This window comes from Heterodontus francisci, unplaced genomic scaffold (genome assembly GCF_036365525.1).
Source record: "Heterodontus francisci isolate sHetFra1 unplaced genomic scaffold, sHetFra1.hap1 HAP1_SCAFFOLD_61, whole genome shotgun sequence".
NCBI lineage: Eukaryota > Metazoa > Chordata > Chondrichthyes > Heterodontiformes > Heterodontidae > Heterodontus > Heterodontus francisci.
Window position 1 is genome coordinate 8,388,460 of NW_027141441.1, and position 20,407 is coordinate 8,408,866.

At 42.6% G+C, this 20,407-nt stretch overlaps 1 non-coding gene across 1 annotated transcript; it reads right to left on the reverse strand.

Annotated features, from left to right (window-relative positions):
- Positions 1 to 623: 623 nt before the first annotated feature.
- Positions 624 to 697, reverse strand: trnat-ugu (transfer RNA threonine (anticodon UGU)). The gene has a single exon. It is a non-coding gene; the product is annotated as a tRNA-Thr (tRNA).
- Positions 698 to 20,407: the final 19,710 nt, after the last annotated feature.

The window sequence follows — 20,407 nt, forward strand, 5'->3', positions numbered from 1 at the left end:
GTCAGAGTACTTCCTGCATCCAGTCCTGACCCTGTCACACTCAGCAGCTGCTCACCCAGACCCCACTCTTATCAACACTGAACATTGTTACCGAGACACTTCAAATACTGTTTATAAAAGGCAGGAAAGGTCAATGTTCACACTGCTGTATTGAAAAGAACAACGTTTAATATCTCCTCACTGTTTCTCGGTAACCACATGAGAGATAGGTTTTCTTATTTGGTTCCTTTGATTTTTCTTGTTCCTGACTGACAAATATTCCAAACCTCAGATAAACCCTCCCACTTGCGTCACGTCCCAGTCTCAGTCACAAGCAACACACAACAACACAAACACTCTGAAACATACAACGCAGTCACACTTTCCTTCAGTGACATTAATGTCGAGCTGTTTTCCAGGTTGAATGCAACTGTGAACAAATTTGTATCAAAGAAGTTGCCTTTGAAATATCAGCACTGAATTTCTGTCCAAGGAGGAACAGCCATTCCAAACTCACATTCTTCACAAAGGCTGTTTTCTCTTGTGACGAAAATCCATCACATAATTTGAATTCTCACTGAAAGCTCAGAAGACACAGATGGAAGTGGTTGACAAGGTAACTTATACATCACAAATGAGAAACAAGGCTCTGCTGGGAATTGAACCCAGGATCTCCTGTTTACAAGACAGGTGCTTTAACCAACTAAGCTACAGAGCCGGATGTTGTTCTAATTAAAATCAGAGGAGTGCACTATTTATTCTCATATAATATCAATATCAAAGGAAAATACAGCAGATGCTGGAAATCTCAAATAAAAACAAGAAACGCTGGAAATACTCATCAGGTCTGGCAGCATCTGTGGAGAGAGAAGCAGAGTTAACGTTTCAGGTCAATGACCCTTCTTCAGACCCTTCTATATATTCTCATCCCACTTCTCCACAGGTCACAACATATATTTCAACTTTTCCCACTTCCTGAAACAGTCAATCACATACTCTATTCTTCCCAAAAAAGAAGACACTGACCGGGTTTCTTTAATGAACAGCAAAATTATCAGTTTATTACAGAACAAGTTTTAACTAGTCATGAAATAAAGCATAAATACACAGGTAGAAATTTTAAAAGTTCCCTTTTTACCTTAACCAACATTTAAAGCCCCTTTCTTACCACAGCCCCACACACGCACACACACATACACCGGTTAACTGAAAAAAAAAGAATTATTTTTTCAATTCTGAGTTCTGTTAAAGACAAAAACAACACTTGGGCTGATTACTTGTTCATTCCTGAAGAAAACAGCAGATGAGATATGTTGTTCCAAAACTGGCAAACAGTCTAACTTCTGAGTATGCGTAGACAGGTCACCAGGGTCTTTTAGAACAGTTTTTTAGAGGCAGTGTTGAGAATTAATTTTAGCAGGCTTTCTTCAAAGACAGGAGAAGAGATGAATTGACACAGTGAAGTTCTCAGGGTCTTTTAAAGATTTGCTGCAAAACAACGTGGGTTGTGATCTTCTCTCCTTCCTTGACACTTCTTCAGGCTAACTTTATCAGCTGCTCACTCCAGAAGGTAAAACACAATGACTGCGACAAATAAAAGCTTGTGATTTTTCTGCCCTCTTCGGTGAGTGCTGCTGCTGCCGGGTTTGTCCAATCAAGAGGCGCAACAGACTTCTCTGTCCACATTTCCCCCTGTTACCAGGGTTTCTGTTCGACATTTAACTTGAGTCATGTGACAACCAGTAAACATAGTTGCCAAATTAATACTTTCAGTACCCTCTTGAAAAGGAACTGGTCTGACATTTATTAAGTTTGACGATGAATTCCTCAAAAAGAATTCCACAAAAAAAAATTCTAAATCACTTCCATAACATCATGTACTTTCCCTGAGCTACAGGTTATTGCAAGTCTCTCTGGCTGTGTTTATTTTTGTTGATTTTGCACTCAGGTTCTTTCCGAATCCATGTGTTTGCAGAACTTTGTCAGTGAGAAACATGGAGATATGCTTAAAGATTTCCCTGCAAATTATTCATATCTCCGTCTTTCTCCGAACTTTGTAGAAACACATTAATGTGGGAATCACACACATCAGGCCGTCAAACCTCTCCGTTAAACATTGAAAGGTGACAGTGTTTATTGTGACGCGGTTCCATTTATTCAGACACATCTGGTATAAAAGTGCTCAGAAATGATTCACACATGTAATGTATTTGTATATTATGTGCATGACATAATGACGTAAGTAAACAATTCCTTGCACTTGCCACGCTTGGTGTATATTTTCTCTGCTGATGCCCCCTGAATATATTGGAGAAAATGGTGATGAGGATGAGATAAAAGTCTGTAAATATAGGCAGCAAGCAGCAGCAGGGACTGCAGTGAACAAGATCAGGCAGCTCCTGTTGACCTACCTGCTCGGATGGTGGAGATTTTAGGTGGATTGTGTGAAGCCTGGGCCACAGAATGTCTCTTCAGTTGAATGAGATACCGCAGGGTATTCCTGTGCATCTGATTCAAATTGCTTATTTGGGACAATATGGCTGCACACATATGGGATACATCGGAAGGTGAGGAACTTATGAGAGGGCTTGAGAACCATTCAGTTCATATATTGAAAGAATGGACATGTTTTTCAGAGCTAATAACATTTTGGAATTTGAAGGTGAAAGTGCAGAGGTCAAGACTCAGAATGAGGCAATTCTTGAGGGCAAGAAAGCAATTTTGCCAATGGAAATTAGCCTGGAAGTGTATGACCAGCTAACAAAGCTTCCTGCTCCCATCAAGGCAAAAGATGTGCCATTCAAAACAATCATCACCAAGTTGGAGGAACATTTCAACCCAAAGCCACTTGAGATCACGGCAAGCTAGAAATTTGGAAGCAGAAATCAGAAAAGTAGTGAAACAGTTGGTGAGTACATTGTGGCATGAAGAATTTATCACTACATTGCAACTTTGGCATATTCTTAGACCGTGCATTATGAGACAGATTTGTGCTTATATTGGTGGATGAGAAAAGATACTAAACACACAAAATCTCACATTCGAGCTCGCATGTAAGATTGCTCTTTCCATGGAGATTGCATCAAAGAATGCTCGAGAATTTCATCCTGTGCCAGTGATTGTAACACACTTCAGGGGAGCTTAAAAAAACTGGTAAAATGGGCTTTCACATGGCAGTTAAAATTTACACAGAGAATTGTGAAGAGATACAATTTGGGAGGAAGAATAAGGAGAGGCCATATAAATGAAATGTTACAATTCTAAAGTGGGTGCCAGAACAGAGAGACAATGTACACCAATCTTAGAAGGTTTGAAAAGGCTTCTAAGAGCAAACAGGACACTTGGCTTTATTAATAGAGACATATAGTAAAAGCAAATAAGTTATGATAAACCTTTATAAAATACTGGGTCTGAATGGCCTACTCCTCTACCTCCACAGAAAGCTTCCATTCCAGGTTTGCACACACTCGTCAGGATCAGTCTCCACAGATCCCGCCACTCCAGGCTCGGACACCCTCTTCAGGATCACTTTCCATAGATCCCACCACTCCATGCATGGATATCTCCCTCATGATCAGATCACAGGTCCTTAGTCCTGCCACATCCAGTCATGAATGATGGTGGACAATTAAATAACTAACCAGATGAGGAGGCTCCAAAAAATCCCCATCCTCAATAATGGTGGAGCCAAAGCTAAATCATTTACAACCATCTTACATCAGAAATTGCTCAGTGGATGATTCATCTCGGCCTCCTGAGGTCCCCAGAATCACAGTTTCCAGTCTTCAGCCAATTCGATTCACTCCACATGATAGCAAGAAACAACTGAAGTCACTCGATACAGCAACGACAATAGGCCCGAACAACATCCCGGCTCTAGTACTGAAGACTTGTGCTCCAGAACTAGCTGTGCTCTCAGCCACACTGTTCCAGTAGAGCTACAACACAGGCATCTACCCGACAATGTGGAAAATTGCCCAAGTGTGCCCACTCCATAAAAAAAGCAGGACAAATCCAATCTGACCAATTACCACCCCATCAGTCTCCTATCAATCATCAGCAAAGTGATGGAAGATGTCATCAACAGTGCTATCAAGCACCAGACACTTAGCAATAATCTGCTCATCGATGCTCAGTTTAGGTTCTGCCAGGGTTCCTCGACCCCAGGCAAATACTTGGCAGGTAGAGTATAATGTGGGAAAACGTGAGGTTATCCACTTTGGTAAGAAGAATGGGAAAGCAAAATATTATTTAAATTGTGAGAGATTACAGAATGCTGCGGTGTAGAAGGATCTGGGTGTCCTCGTACATGAATCACAAAAAGTTACCATGCAGGTAGAGCAAATAATTAGGAAGGCAAATGGAATGTTGCCCTTTATTTCAAGGGGGATGGAGTATAAAAGAAGAGAAGTCTTGCTGCAAATGTACAGGGTGTTGGTGAAACCACACCTAGAGTACTGTGTACAGTTTTGGTCTCCTTATTTAAGGAGGGATATACTTGCATTGGAGGCAGTTCAGAGAAGGTTCACTGGATTGATTCCTGTGATGAAGTGGTTGTCTTATATGGAGAGTTGATCAGGTTGGACCGATACTCATTGGAGTTAAGAAAAATGAAAGGTGATCGTATTGAGACATATAAGATTTTGAGGGGGCTTGACAGGGTGGATGCTGAGAGGATGTTTCCCCTCATGGTGGAATTTAGAACTAGGGGACACAGTTTCAGAATAATGGTCTTCCATTTAAGAAGGAAATGAGGAGGAATTTCTTCTCTCAGAGAGTCATTAATCTTTGGAATTCTCTACCACATAGAGTAGTGGAGGCTGGGTCATTGAATGTCTTCAAGACTGAGTTTGACAGAATTTTATCTGCAAGGAAGTCAAGGGTTATGGGGGGCAGGCAAGAAAGTGGGGTTGAGGACATGATCTGGTCAGCCATGATCCTATTGAATGGTGGAGCAGGCTCGAGGGGCCAAATGGCCTACTCCTGCTAATATTTCTTCTGTTCTTATTTTTTATTGCAGCTTGGTTCAAACAGACACAAAAGAGTGGAGTTCTAGAGGAGAGGTGAGAGTGATTGCCCTTGAGTGAGTGTGGCATCAAGGATCCCGAGCAAAATTGAAGTCAATGAGAATCAAGGGGAAAACTCTCCACGTGGTGGAGTCATATCTCACACAAAGCAAGATGGTTGTGGTTAGTGGAGGCCAATCCTCTCAGCCCAGGACATTGCCTCAGGAGTTTCTCAGGGTTGTGTCCTCGGCCCAAACATCCTCAGCTGTTTCATTGATCACTTTCCCTTCAACATAAGTCAGAAGTGGAAATGTTCGCTGATGACTCACAACTCCTCAGATACTGTAGCAGTCTGTGCCCACAAGCAGCGAGACCTGTACAAACTTCAGGCTTGAGCTGATAAGTGACAAGCAACCTTCTGGCCACACAAGTGCTCAGCAGTGAACATCTCCATTGAGAGAGAATCAAACCATCTACCTTTTGATATTCAGCAGCATAATCATCGCTGAATCCCCCACCATCAACATCTTGAGGGTTACCACTGACCAGAAACTAAACTGGACCAGTCACATCTATGCTGCAGCTATAAGTGCAGATCAGAGATTAGGAATTCTGCAGCAAGTATCTCGCCTCCTGACACCTCAAATCCTGTCCACCATGTACAAGGCACAAGTCAGGAGTGGGATGGAATACATCCCACTCAACAACACTCAAGAAGCTCAACACCATCCAGGAGAAAGCAGCCCACTTGATCGGCACCTAACCCACCACCTTAAACATTCAGTTCCTCCACCACCAGTACACAGTGGCTGCAGTGTATACCATCTCCATATGCACTGCAGTATCTCACCAAGTATCCTTCAACAGCACCTTCCAAACCCATGACCACTACCACCTCGAAGAACAAGGGCAGCAGATGCATGGGAACTCACTACCTGCAGGTTCCCCTCGAAGTCACTCACCATCCTGACATGGAACTATATCGCCATTTCTTCACTGTTGTTGGGTCACAATCCTGGAACTCCCTCCCCAATAGCACTGTGGGTGTTCCTGCACCATATGGACTGCAGCAGTTCAAGAAGGCAGCTGACCACCACATTCTCAAGGGCAATTAGGGATGGGTAATAAATGCCAGCCTTATCAGCGATACTCGCGCCCATTAATGAATAAAAAACAAATCACTCTCCACAGATTCCCCACAATCTGGGCTTGGACATTTACTTCAGGAGCACAGAGCTTTATATAACTACAACATGAGTTCCAATCTTCATATTCCGTTCACTTTTCACATTATTTTTCTACCAGTCCACTAGCTTTTAGTGATTCAGTATTCGGGTCTCTGCGCCTCCGCAGTTTCTATCATCTCACCACTTAACAAAAAACACTCTGATCTATCTTTCGTAGGTCCTAGATGACCCCTCATTTTAAACTCCATCTACCAAAACATTGCTCACTCACTTAATCTATCAAGAAGATTTGAAAATAAATTTCTTGCCAAAGGATAATGTTCTGCTTCTGCTCCCTCGCCATTTGCTTTTCCCGTTAGTCGTTCACTTGGTGTAAATCCAGAGAAAGTAAAGATGGAAGGAAGGAAGGAGGGGAGGGGAAATCCTGCTCCGTTTCGTGATCCCTATTTGATCTTCATTCCAGTCCAATTTGGGTGATGAATTCCAATTGTCTGTCTCAATTTTAATAAAGTATAAACAATTCTGGAACCACCGTCAAGATACTGACAAGAACAGGTTTCCAGGCCAACATTACATTGAAGCTGGAAACAAGAATGCAACAGGCAGTTGATAAACTAACAACAAGGATGGGATTCAAACCCACGCGTGCACAACACAAAGGATTAGTAGCCCATCGCCTTAACCTCTCAGCCACCTCGTCACCTGGCAAGTAACAGAAGCACAACTGTCACCTTCACACAGATCCTGACTGTGCAGCCAGATGTGCAATGATGGAAATGTAGCTTCTGTAAGTAAATGAAATTTCCATCACATCAGGTCATGGCCTGTTGGGAATGGAGCGGTGTGAAACATTTCCAGACCATGTCCAACACGTTTCTACTCAGTGTGAAAACCCACCACGGAAAGACTGGAACATACAATCATTTGATCACAGCATGATTAACATCACTCAGACACCTGAACCATTAGGTCACTGACGAAGTCATGATGACTTCGAATTTCTCATGAAATTACAACTGAACTAACTGACTGGAAGAATTGCTTCAACTCCACGTGATCAGCGAGGCACAGCCTCAGCCGACTTGTCAGGCGGTGTAAACAGATATCACTGCTTCTGATCTTCACCAGAACAGAGAGTGAGATGTAACATTGATCATCAAACAGACTATGAGAGAATACAACAGAATAAAACACATGGAGAGATACTGTGGAATAACAAATAGATTTGATTGGAATGTTGAATTTTGATTGGAATGGATAAAACACCAGAAACAGCAGATTAAATTGGGATTCTCATCATTATATTGATCTGGGACAGAAAAGAGAAACTGATGGAAAGAAGGGAAGAAGGAAGAATGGAACTGTTCAGTTTTTTCACTCGTCCATTAAAGCTGGATTTAAAAAAGTTGCAAAAGTTGCAAATGCTGCCAAAACCTTGGATCGAAGGATGTCCCAACTGTTTAACTGTCTCCTCACTGGGGGAATTTCAATCAGTCAGCAATATTATTCTCTATTTTTTTTGTTAAATGAACCCAGAACTGTAACTTGGAGTTAATATCTGTGTTCCGACTCCTGAATAATAAAATTGTGAGTTTCTTGATATTTTCTGGACACATTTCCTGATGAAAGAACTAAGAACTCTTTTCTAATTTACACAATACTCTTTTCACACTCATCAAGCCTGCTAAGCTAGCATCCTTGGTGATGCTCTCTCTTTTCCCAAACCTCATCCCATGTGACTGTTACATCATCACTCTGACAGTGGGAGAGGTTGATCCCACTGTGTTCAGCATTAACCCTTTACATCCTGATACTGCTCTGTGAATCAAAAAAAATGGTGAGAGGGAACTTCCTTCATTTATCGAAACACCAGCAGCTGCCAGTTGTGAACCAACTCAGACCCATCAGAGAGAGAGAGAGAGACTGTCAGAGAACTTCCTGCATCCAGTCCTGATCCTGTCACGCTCAGCAGATGCTCACCCAGACCCCACTCTCATCAACACTGAGCATTGTCGCTGAGACCCTTCAAATAATGTTTATAAAAGGCAGAAAAATTCAAATTTCATCGCAGCTGGATTGATTGAAACGAAGTTTAATATCTTCTTACCACTAGGTAACCACATGAGAAAGTCCTTCAATCGTTAGCATAAATTATCAGCTGCAAGAATGTTTGTCATTGGGTTGAATCATTTCTGTGTGAGGAATGTTCCAGCATCATAAACCAGGGGAACGTGTTGACTGAGCTGTGTCTTCATCTCTTCTGGACAGTTCATCCTTCATTCTGCTCTGATTCACATTCCCAAAGCGGATCTACAGATTCTCAAATCTGGAGACTGGGTTTTCTTATTCGGTTCCTTTTGATTTTTCTTGCTCCTGAATGATAATATATTCCAACCTTGGATCAACCTTGCGTTGTGTCCCAGTCTCGGTTAAAAGCGACACTTAATGGCACCAACACTCTGAAACATACAACACGGTCACACTCTGCTTCAGTGAGATTAATGTTGAGGCGGTTTCACGTCAAATGCAATTGTGAACAAATTTCTCTCGTGGAAATTGTGGGTGATTTGAGTATTTGCACTGAATTTCTGTGCAAGGAGGGACAGTTTCAAACAGCCATTCCCAAAATCACTTCTTTCACAAAGACAAAGACTGTGCTGTCTGAACGTGTCACTCAACTTCACAAACAAATTTGAACTCGAAGTTCAGGGGAAGACAGAGATGTGAATGATTGACAGAGTAATCTTTAAATCATAACTTTCCGTTTCTTCACTGCAGTGAGGCTTTGTTGGGGTTTGAAGTGAGGTTCTGCTGTTTATTAGACAGAGGCTTTAACCAACTAAGCTACAGGGCAAAATCTCGAACACATCCTTTCCTGGAGTTACAGGTTATTGCAGGACTATCTGTCTCTGGGTTCTTTCTGAATCCACAAGTTTGCAGATCTTTGTGAGTGAGAGACATGGAGATATGCTTCAAAGATTTCCCTGTAAATTATTCAAATCTCCATCTTTTCCTGAACTTTGAACAAACACATTACTGTGGGAATCACACACATCTGGCCCTCACACTCGTCCGCTAAACATTGAAAGGTGACAGTGTTTATTGTGAGGGGATCCATTTATTCAGACACATCTTGATCGGGACGTGTTTCACACATGTAATGTTTTTGTATATTATGTTTATGATGTAATATTGTAAATAAACATTTCCTTGCACTTGTCGCATTTGGTCTCCATTTTCTCTGCTGATGCCCCCTGAATATATTGGAGAAAATGGTGATGAGGATGAGATAAAAGTCTGTAAATATAGGCAGCAAACAGCAGCAGGGACTGCAGTGAACAGGATCAGTCAGCTCCTGGTGACCTACCTGCTCAGATGGTGGAGAGTTTGGGTGGATTGTGTGAAGCCTGTGCTACAGACTGTCTCCTCAGTTGAATGAGATGCCCTAGGGTAAAGCATGGCTACCCAACCCGACTCCGACCAGACCGGATGACATGTGCCAGGTTCGGGTCGGGTCTCTCTTCCGTGTCCGGCATTCGGGTTCGTGACGGGTCGGGCTGGAGGCGGACACAGTGCTGCCTTGCTCAGGGAGGGAACTTCTGCATGATTCCGCAGGAATAGCCAGCTTTCGGAATGGAGGATCACAACATTTGGACAAGGTATGTTTGATATAATTAACTTTATTATGGTAGTCGGGTCGGGTCGGGTCGTGTGCGGGAAAAAAATCAAAGGACTCGGGCCCGGGTCAGATTCAGGTTGGATGTGGTCAGGTCGGACTGGGTCGGGTTTCAATTTCATAAACGAGCAGGCCTTTACCGCAGGGTCTTAGTGTGCATCAGATTCGAAGTGATTATTTGGGACAATATGGCTGCACGCAAGGGATACATCAGAAGGTTAGGAACGTATGAGAGGGCTCGAGAACCATTCAGTTCATATATTGAAAGAATGGACATGTTTTTCAGAGCTAATAACATTTTGGAACTTGAAGGTGAAAGTGAAGAGGTCGAGACTCAGAATAAGGCAATTCTTGAGGGCAAGAAAGTAATTTTGCGAATGTAAATTATCCTGGAAGTGTATGACATGCTAACAAATCTTCCTGCTCCCATCAAGGCAAAAGATGTGAATTCAAAACAATCATCACCAAGTTGGAGGAACATTTTAACCCTCAGCCACTAGAGATCACGGCAAGCTAGAAATTTGGAACCAGAAAGCAGAAAAGTAGTGAAATAGTTGGTGAGTACATTGTGGAACTGAAGAATTTATCACTACATTGCAACTTTGGCACATTCTTAGACCGTGCATTACGAGACAGATTTGTGCTTATATTGGTGGATGAGAAAAGATACTAAACACGCAAAATCCTACATTTCAGCTAGCGTGTAAGATTGCTCTCTCCATGGAGATAGCATCAAAGAATGCTGGGGAATTTCGTCTTATGCCAGTGACAGTAACACACTTCAGGAGAAGATAAAAAAACTGTCAAAATGGGCTTTCACATGGCAGATAAAATTTTACACAGAGAAGTGTAAAGTGATAAAGTTTGGGAGGAAGAATGAGACAATGTGCACCAATCTTAGAAGGTTTGAAAATGTTGCTAAAAGCAAACAGGACACTTGGCTTTATTCATAGAGGCATAGAGTAAAAGCAAATAAGTTATACTAAACCTTTATAAAACACTGGGGCTGAATGGCCTACTCCTGCACCTCCACAGAAAGCTTCCACTCCAGGCTCAGGCACCCTCTTTCGGATCACTCTCCATACATCCTGCCACTCCATGCACGGATATCTCCCTCAGGATCAGATCACAGCTCCACAGTCCTGCCACATCCAGTCGTGAATGGTGGTGGATAATTTAATAACTAACAAGATGAGGAGGCTCCAAAAACACCCACATCCTCAATGATGGTGGAGCCGAGCACGTCAGTGCAAAAGGCAAAACTGAAGTATTTGCAACCATTTTCAGTCAGAAGTATTAAGTGGTTTCGATCTGTGCTAATTTCAGCTCCTCATGCTCGCTGGTGCCTTGATTCTCTGGTGCTAATTTCAGAGTAAATCATGCAGCTTGACAATTGGAGCCAAAGAAAAAGACACAGGAGAGGTTGAAAGTGCCAAAACCTGGGATTGAACCAAGAACTGCGATTTTTAGTGCAATGCAAATCCAGCTGATCTATTTCAGCCACACACTAAAACCAGCCTTCGCTCATTGCTTTGGAAGACAATATTTACATTCAAGTGTTTGTCAAAATTTACAGAACACAACATGAGTAATATTTCCCATTGTTTTCTCAGCACTGATGGAATGTGAAGCGGGAGAAATCCCACTGATCCACACTGACCCAGAGCTGAGAGTGAAATGAGATAAAGTTTAATCTTTAGCAGCGAGACGCTGGAGAGACGTAAGAGTCCTGAATCAAGGAGAGACTTTCTGATATAGTAAAAGCAAAATACTGCATATGCTGGAAATCTGAAATAAAAACAAAGGTGCTGGAAATACTCAGCAGGTCTGGCAGCATCTGTGGAGAGAGAAATAGAGATAAAGTTTCAAGTCTGTGACCTTTCATCAGAACTGCCAAAGGTTAGAAAAGAATTAGGTTTTAAACAAGTGAAGGAGAGGGGCCTGTGGGAGAGAACAAAGGGGAAGGTGTTTGATAGGGCAGAGGGCAGGAAAGATTAAATAACAAAGTTGTCCTGGGACAAAGGCAAGGAGTCCGTTAATGCTTGTGGTCAAAGACAAAGCATTTGTCCAGAGAGAGTGTTAAGAGCAGAATACTGAGCAGCACTGACTACATGAAAAACAGGCACATGGTTTCAAACACACTGTGTTTTGTGCTCCCCCTTTGGTGAATCCTTGTTCACAGCTTTCCAATTATAATGCAAAGAAATGAACACAAACAGGCTTTCTTTGGTTTAAAGAAGAAAAGTGAAACTTATTAAACTTGCTTAAACTTTAATACGGTTCATGCCTACAGATATACGATGCACCCATGCTAGCATGCACACGTGATATACAGATGCAGCTAGGGACAGAAAAAAGAAAAGATAAAGTGGAACAGTTTGTGGCAATATCTTGTTACTGTGCTTCGAGCTCACGGTATAGCACTTTTGTAGGTAATTCTTGCATTTCGTAGGGCCCAGTATTCTCCTTAAACCTTGTACATGTTGGAGACTTTTCTCTCTTTGAGATTCACATGTTTTCACAAGGTTCAGTTCTGTGGGAAAGAGATGGAGGCAGGCAGGACTGGAGAGGGTCTGCCCCATCCGGGAGCACATGGTGTTCTGAGTTCAAATCTGTGGCAAGTTCAAAAAACCAACAGCCAACTAGTCATGTGACTAAAACTGGTCTGACCACTTCTGCTGTGTATTGGGGAAGCAAAGGACTGCGTCCCTTTGTTTCAATACTGTTTGTTAATATGCAAATTTCTCTCCCGTCAGGCGCTTGCAATTTTAAGTTTTAATGTTCATGTGGCAAAAATCATGTGTGCCTCAGTCTTGGCAGGTGGGGTGGGGGGTTTGCCTGACACCAGTCATGTTCTGAAGTTATTGAACTCAAGGATCAGTCCACAAGGCTGTAGAGTGACGAATCGAAAGATCAGGTGCTGTTCCTCGAGCTTGCGTTGATGTTCACTGGAACACTGGAGCAGGCCAAAGACAGAAATGTTGACATGAGAGCAGGGGGAAGTGTTGAAATGGCAAGCAACCAGAAGCTCAGGGTCATGCTTTCGGACTGAGTGGAGGTATTCTACAAAGCGGTCAGCTAATCTGCGTTTGGTCTCCCCAATTTCGAGAAGACCGCATTGTGAACAGAAAATACAGTACACTAAATTGAAAGAAGTACAAGTAAATCGCTGCTTCACCTGAAAGGGGTGTTTGGGGCCTTGGATAGTGAGGAGAGAGGAGGTAAAAGGGAAGCTATTACACTTCCTGCGATTGAATGGGAGGGTGCCGTGGGAAGGGGACGAGGTATTGGGGATAATGGAGGAGTGGACCAGAGTGTTGCGGAGGGAACGATCCTTTCGGAATGCTGACAGGGGAGGGGAAGATGCATTTGGTGGTGGCATCACGCTGGAGGTGGTGGAAATGGTGGAGGATAATCCTTTGGATGTGGAGGCAGGTGGGGTGGAAAGTAAGGACAAGGGGAAACCTGTGGCGTTTCTGGGAGGGATGGGAAGAGGGGAGGGCAGATGTGTGGGAAATGGACCAGACACACTCCTTGAACTCTCTGCTGACGAAGTCTGAAAAAGGGAAGAACAACCACACAACAAGGGTCTCAAATCGAAGACCCTGGGATTAAAAGTCTCATTCTCTACCAACTGAACTAACAAGGCCTGATACAGTACTTCCACTCTGTCTGTTATTGGACGGATGCAGCTGTTGGCTCCACCCCAAGGGCGGGCGTTTGTTCCACCAACCATGAAGCAGCTTCCTATCAATTCCCAAAATTATCATCTCCAACAAGAGAGAATCTAACTATCTCCCCTTGACATTCAATGGCATTATCATTGCTGAATCCCTCACTATCAACATCCTGGGGGTTGCCAATGAACAGAAACTGAATTGGAACAGCCATATAAATACCATAGCTTCAAGAGCAGGTCAGAGGCTGGGAATTCTACTGTGAATCACTCACCTCCTGTCCACCATCTCCAAGACACAAGTCAGGAGTGTGATGAAAGGCTCCTCACTTGCCTGGATGAGTGCAGCTCCAACAACACCAAAGAAGCTCAACACCATCCAGGACAAAGCAGCTCACTTGATCAGCACTCCATCCACCACGACCTCGACCACCTATAAGGACATTGGATGAATGGCAACACCACCATCTGCAAGTTCCCCGCCAAGCTACACACCATCCTGTCTTGGAACTATATCATGATTCCTTCACTGTCACTGGATCAACATCCTGGAACTCACTTCCTAACAGCAGGTATTGCAATGGCTCAAAAAGGCGGCTCACCACCACCTTCCCAATGGCAATTAGGGATGGGCAATAAATGCTGGCTTTGCCAGCAATGCCCACATCCCATGAAAGAATAAAAAAGAGATTTGCCACAATGGCAGCAGGGTGAGGGATTTCAGTTATGTGGAGAGATTGGAGAAGCTGGGGTTGTTCTCCTTGCAGCAGAGAAAGGTCAGAAGAGATTTGACACATTTGTTCAAAATCATTTTAAATAAGGCGAAACTGTTTCCAGTGGTAAAAGGGTCAGTAAGCAGAGGACACAGATATCAGGTGATTGGCAGAAGAACCAGAGGTGACATGAAGAACCATTTTTTACACAGCAATGTGTTGTGATAAAGAAAGAAAAGACTTGCATTTATATAGCACCTTTCAAGACCACTGGATATATCAAAGCACTTTGTAAACAATGAAATACTTTTGAAGTGTAATCACTGTTGTAATGTCAGAAATGCAGCAGCTAATACCCACAAACAGCAATGTGATAATGACCAACTGATCTGATTGAGGGGCAAATATTGATCACAACACCAGGGAGAATTGCTCTTCACTTGTTTGAAATTGCAACATGGGATCTTTTACATTCACCCAAACATGCAGACCAGGTCTTGGTTTAACATCACACCTGAAAGGCAGCACCTTCAACACCCTCAGTGCTGCACTGGAGTGTCAGCTGTGAAATCTGAACCCAGAAGCTTGTGATTTCGAGGTGAGTGTGACCAACTGAGCCACAGCTTTTACCTGAGTCTCAATCCTTCTACCAACAATTTCTCTCTATCAGGTCTGTCACGACCCCTCATGATTGTGAACACCTCTATCAAATCTCCTCTCTAAAGAGAACAACCCCAGCTTCTCCAATCTATCCACGTAACTGAAATCCTAACCACATGTCGCAGAAAGGAATTTTTCCTCATGTTCCTTCTGGTTTTGTGAGTCACCTTAAATCTGTAACCTTCGTTATGGACCGTTCAGCAGTTAGAAACAGTTCCTCAGTATTTACTCTACCTCAAACCTTCAAGGAAGCTCTGCAAAGTAACTGAAAATCAAGTTGTCAGAAGTGGGATTTAAACACATGCCTCCAGTGAAAGCTGCAACCTGAACAGAAAAGCTGAAACCGCTCAGTCACCTCAACTGTTCAGACCTTTTTCACCTCGTCATCACTTCTGTACTTTGAAAGGTTCACTCAGTTCAGGAACTTGTTCAATGTTACTGGAATGCTCAGTGATTGGGATATTAACTCCCCCGGGTTTTCCTGAGCTTGTTCTCGGTGTTTGGGGATGTTTGTCCTGGGCTGTGGAATCTTGCATCCCTGTAATGGACATTAACCCACTGATTGAATCTGTATTCACTGCTTTCTGCTGGTGCTGGGTAATTGCAGAGTGTGGGGCTGGAATGTTGCTGCTTGTCTCGGCCTCACTCACTCTGGAAAAGAGTGAATAATTGATGCGTCTGTTTCTGTATCTGAAATGTGACTTCGATCTGCTGTTATTAACCGAGGCAGCGCTGCAGGAGGATACGTTAATAATCTCTCACTAATCAACTGCAAACAGTCAGAATGTGTAACTTTGAGCAGCACTTTATGCACCGTCAGGGCTGGAAAGTTGAGGGAGGGAGGGACACTGTCAGTATCTGAGTTTATACAGCACTGTACAGAGAAAGAGTCAATATACCGGGGCTGAGGCACAGTGCATCTTTTCACATTTAATCACAATAATATCCACAGTCAGGACTGAAAAGGATGAAAAACCAAATAGCAAGAGCAAAAATAAGAAAACTAAGCAATTATAGATTAGCTGATAAGCTTTCACTGTGTTACCTGGTAGTCTACAGTTTTATATTCAATGCTTTCTCCACTGTGGCCAGGGAATGGTTTCTTCTCAAGGGCTGAATATTAACAAAACTTCTCAGAATTTAAATCTTTTAAAAGTAATTCCATGGAGCTAATGGCGAAAAGTCAAATAACTGCACCAATTATAGGAGAGCTGGTTGGTGATGACGTGGATGTGTCTGCAGGGTGCAGGACCAGACTGTTTCAATAGATTCACAATGAATGTTCCATCTTTATTTGTAACAGTGAAACTGATAGTGGACAATGGCTATTCTGGTTGCAGCAACCTGGAGATTTAACTCATTAACACCCTGCTTTAGGGTAATTTAGGAAGCACAACATGCAGCTCTGTCAGTTAGTGTGCTTGTTTGTTCACCCACAATTTGTTGGTTTCAGCACATACAAGGATGAGGCTTTATTAACTTAAACTCTTCTACATCTGCTGTATTACTCTTGCTGTTGATTCTTCAAAGATAAGGTTAATCAAGTCTTTCTTTGTGAAATCCATGCTGACTGTGTTTTATTATATTTTCATTTTCATATGTATTTTCTAGTTTTGGGGATTATTGTCTTTTTTATTGATTTCATTTTTATTTATTGCATTTATTGCCCATCCCTAATTCCCTGGAGAAAGTGGTGGTGAGCTGCCTTCTTGAACCACTGCAGTCGATGTGATGCTGTTCGGAAGGGAGTTCCAGGATTTTGACCCATCAACAGTAAGAGAACAGTGATATATTTCCAATTCAGGATGTTGTATGGCTAAGAGGGGAACTTGCAGGTGGTGGTGTTCCCATGCATCTGCTGCCCTTGTCCTTCTAGGTGATAGAAGTCACGGGTTTGGAAGGTGCTGTCGAAAGAGGCTTGCTGCCTTGCTGCAGTGCATCTTGTGGATGGTACACACTGCTACCACAGTGCATCGGTGATGGAGAGAGTGAATATTGTGAACGAGGTGCCAATCAAGTGGGCTGCTTCGTCCTAGATGGCGTTGAGCTTCTGAAGTGTTGTTGGAGCTGCACCTATCCAGGCAAGTGGAGAGTATTCCATCACACTCCTGACTTGTGCCTTGTCGATAGTGGACGGGCTTTGGGGAGTCAGGAGGTGAGTTACTCGCCGCAGGATTCCTAGTCTCTGACCTGCTCTTGTAGCCATGATATTTATATGGCTACTGCAGTTCATTTTCTGGTCAATGGTAACCCCCAGGATGTTGATAGTGGGAGATTCAGCAAACGTAATGCTGTTGAACGTCAAGGGGAGATGGTTAGGTTCTCTCTTGTTTGAGATGGTCATTGCCTGGCACTTGTGTGACTCGAATGTGAAATATCCTTATTGTAGGGTATTGTATTGCACTGTACAGTGACAACACTTGGAAAGTCCTTCATTGGCTGTAAAAGGCTTTACAAGGTCCTGTGAAATGCATGTGTTGCTTTTTCCATTGTTATCAGTGTCATTTTGATCAAAAGATAGGATTCGTGAGCACAAATTTTAAATCAATGTTGATTCAAATAATGTAAAAGCATCTATATTCTTGCACCATACTTAATAATCACCATCTTCCTATCCTTACAGAGTACAATGTCTTTGACCCTGAAATTGATTCCACAATCTCAGTCCCTCAGACAATTTCTGCCCAGTTCTGATGAAAGATCACAGATCTGAAATGTTAACTCTGTTTCTCTCTCCACAGATGCTGCCAGACCTGCTGAGTATTTCCAGCATTTTCTGTTTTTATTTCAGATTTCCAGTATCTGCAGTATTTTGCTCCTGTGTTACTTTGAAAGTTAAAACTGACCCACCTGTCGACAATTCACACTGGGGTCTCCCATGAAATGATTCTGTATAATGTTGATGTGATGAATACAGAGTCTGAGCACAGAGCTTCCTGTGGGAAATTGGGGATATGAAAACCAGCAGACTCTGCAGGAATTTCCACTGGGAGCACAAATTCACAAAATCTACCTTTTATATATGGATTCATTTTGATTGTCCTTCTGGAAAATTATTTTGAAACAATTTAAACATCAACCCACAGCTCCATGACCGGGTCAATTATGAGGTCATCCTCTGACAGGTCATGTGACAGCTGGAGCCACAAGACATCAGAACCAGATTTGTGACTGGATTAAAACCCGGAATCCTGTCCCAATGGCTTTTCAAATAAAGCTGTTGCTGTTTGAAAACACAGCAGTTAAACTTTCTGCCTGACCATGAGGGGAGCTAGGGAGAAATTTACAAAACTAAATCCTTTTACAAAATAGTTCGAAAACCATTAATATAGAAATCATGTGAGGATTCATCTGCAGGAGAAACAAGCAAAATACAGAAAGTACAAAGGACAGCTGAAAAGGGAAATGAGATCAGCAAGAGAGTGTGTGAGAAAAGAGTAGTGGGTCACATAACTGGGATCACTGAAGTCTTTTACCAACATATGGACTGTCAAAGAAAGGGTGGGTCAATTAGGAGATCCTGTGGAGCCAGAGGGCGTGCCTGAGGCACTAATTAAGTACATTGCATCTGTCACAAAACAGGCAGATTGTGCAAATGTCACACAGTAAAGGAGGAGGATGTGGAGAAATTGGAGGGGATGAAAATAGATAAAGAGGAGATAATTACAAGGTTGGCAGCTCTCACAGTCGAAAAGTCACCCGGTCTGGATGGGCTGCATCCTGGGTTGCTGAGGGAAGTAAGGGTGGAAATAGTGGAGACTTGAGCCACAATCTTTCAATCCCCCTTTCTATGGGAATGATGCCAGAGGATTGGAGGATGCAGGTAAGCTTAGGTAGTTCGATCTCAGTTTAACTTGACCATTTTTATAATGTATCTGTTGTAATAACTAATAAGGTCAAGGAAGCCATTTTACAATTAACACATGACCAAAGGAGCCATTTTGTGTTCAGTACTAACGTTTGTATCCTGCATAATTAATGAGTAGCTACCCATCATGAAACAGATGATTGTAAAGGTAATGAACCTTGATTGAGTTATAAATAATGAATCAATAATCATTTTAGAGAGAATGGGTTTTCATTTAAAGTTAGGTCAATCTAATTACTGTGAGTTTCTGTGTCTGTGTGGGAAAGGGCAGTTTCAGCGGAACGTATTCAAACAATGGACCTTTCTAGAACACCTGATAAAACCCATGGTCTGGTACATCGTGACCTTCAAGAGTCTCGATTTAATGAATAGGAAACTTGTTTCAGATCAGTTTGGGAGACAGTGTGAAACCACTCCATTGTACTCATGTCTGAGATTCTGAGGACAGGTGACTGTTAGTGGAAGACATCATTAAGAACTTATTAAATGTACCTGGCAACAGCTCGGACCAAATATTATTTTACAAGGTGGTGTGATGGCAATCCAGGGGTTAAAAGTAGGGATTTTGTAAGGGTTCAGTGTGCAGGAACACTAGAAGACCTCAGGGGTAAAGGCTCAGATCATCAACCAAGTTCTCCACCTGATGAGGGATCTAGGCTGGACAAAGAGGACCGTGACACTCTGAGACCAAGCTCGACCAGTCCACACACCTGCTCGAGCAGTAAAGTTATATTGTCCAAGTTTGTTCAAGATAATTTTGCTTTCAATTATTAAGTACTATTTTACTCTCAATAAAAGTTCTGGACTTATTAATCAAATATCCTGTTGCTTTAATTGGTTAAAGTCATTCCCAAAGAGATTGTCCACAATAGACTTTCCAGAATTAAAAGATACATCTGCAAGGATTGCTAATTTTACAGCCCTGTTTAAAAAGAGAGATAAACCCAGGAACTACAGACCAGTTAGTCCAAAGTCGGTGGTGGGGAAACTTTTAGAGACAATTATCCAGGAGGAAATTAACTGTCACTTGGTAGAACATGGGCTAATAAATGACAGCCAGTACAGATTGGTTAACAGAAGATTGTGTATGAATTAATTAATTAATTAATTTCTTTGATGAAGTTTCAGAGAGAGTTGACCAGGGTGGTGAGGTTGATGGTGTGTGTCTGGACTTCAAAATTGTGTTTGAAAAAGTACCATAAAATAGACTTGTGAACAAAATTCGAGCAGATGGGATTAAAGGGGGTAGTGGCAGCGGGGATACAAAATTGGCTGAGGGACAGAAAGCATAAAGTAGGGTGAATGCTTGTTTTTGGGAATGGAGGGACTAATCCAGGAATGTCACTGTTGTTGCAGTATGTGCAGTGTCTGACCCTGAGCTGTCCGAGGGAGGGGGCTGTTTGTGATGTTCCTGTGGGGTGCATTATCATCAGGGTCACTCTCTGAGCTGTCACAGGGATGGGGCAGTGTGTGATATCCTTGTGCATGTCATGCAAGCCCACTGGCATGTGGTTCCATCCTGATGCCAAGAAACAGAGCCCCAGATATGGGCAAAAAGTCTCACTTCCCTGTGGGTGTCTTGAGAGAGAAGAAGACTGAGGGAGTAAACCTGGACAGTAAATCCGGAGTGGAGTCCCGTAAG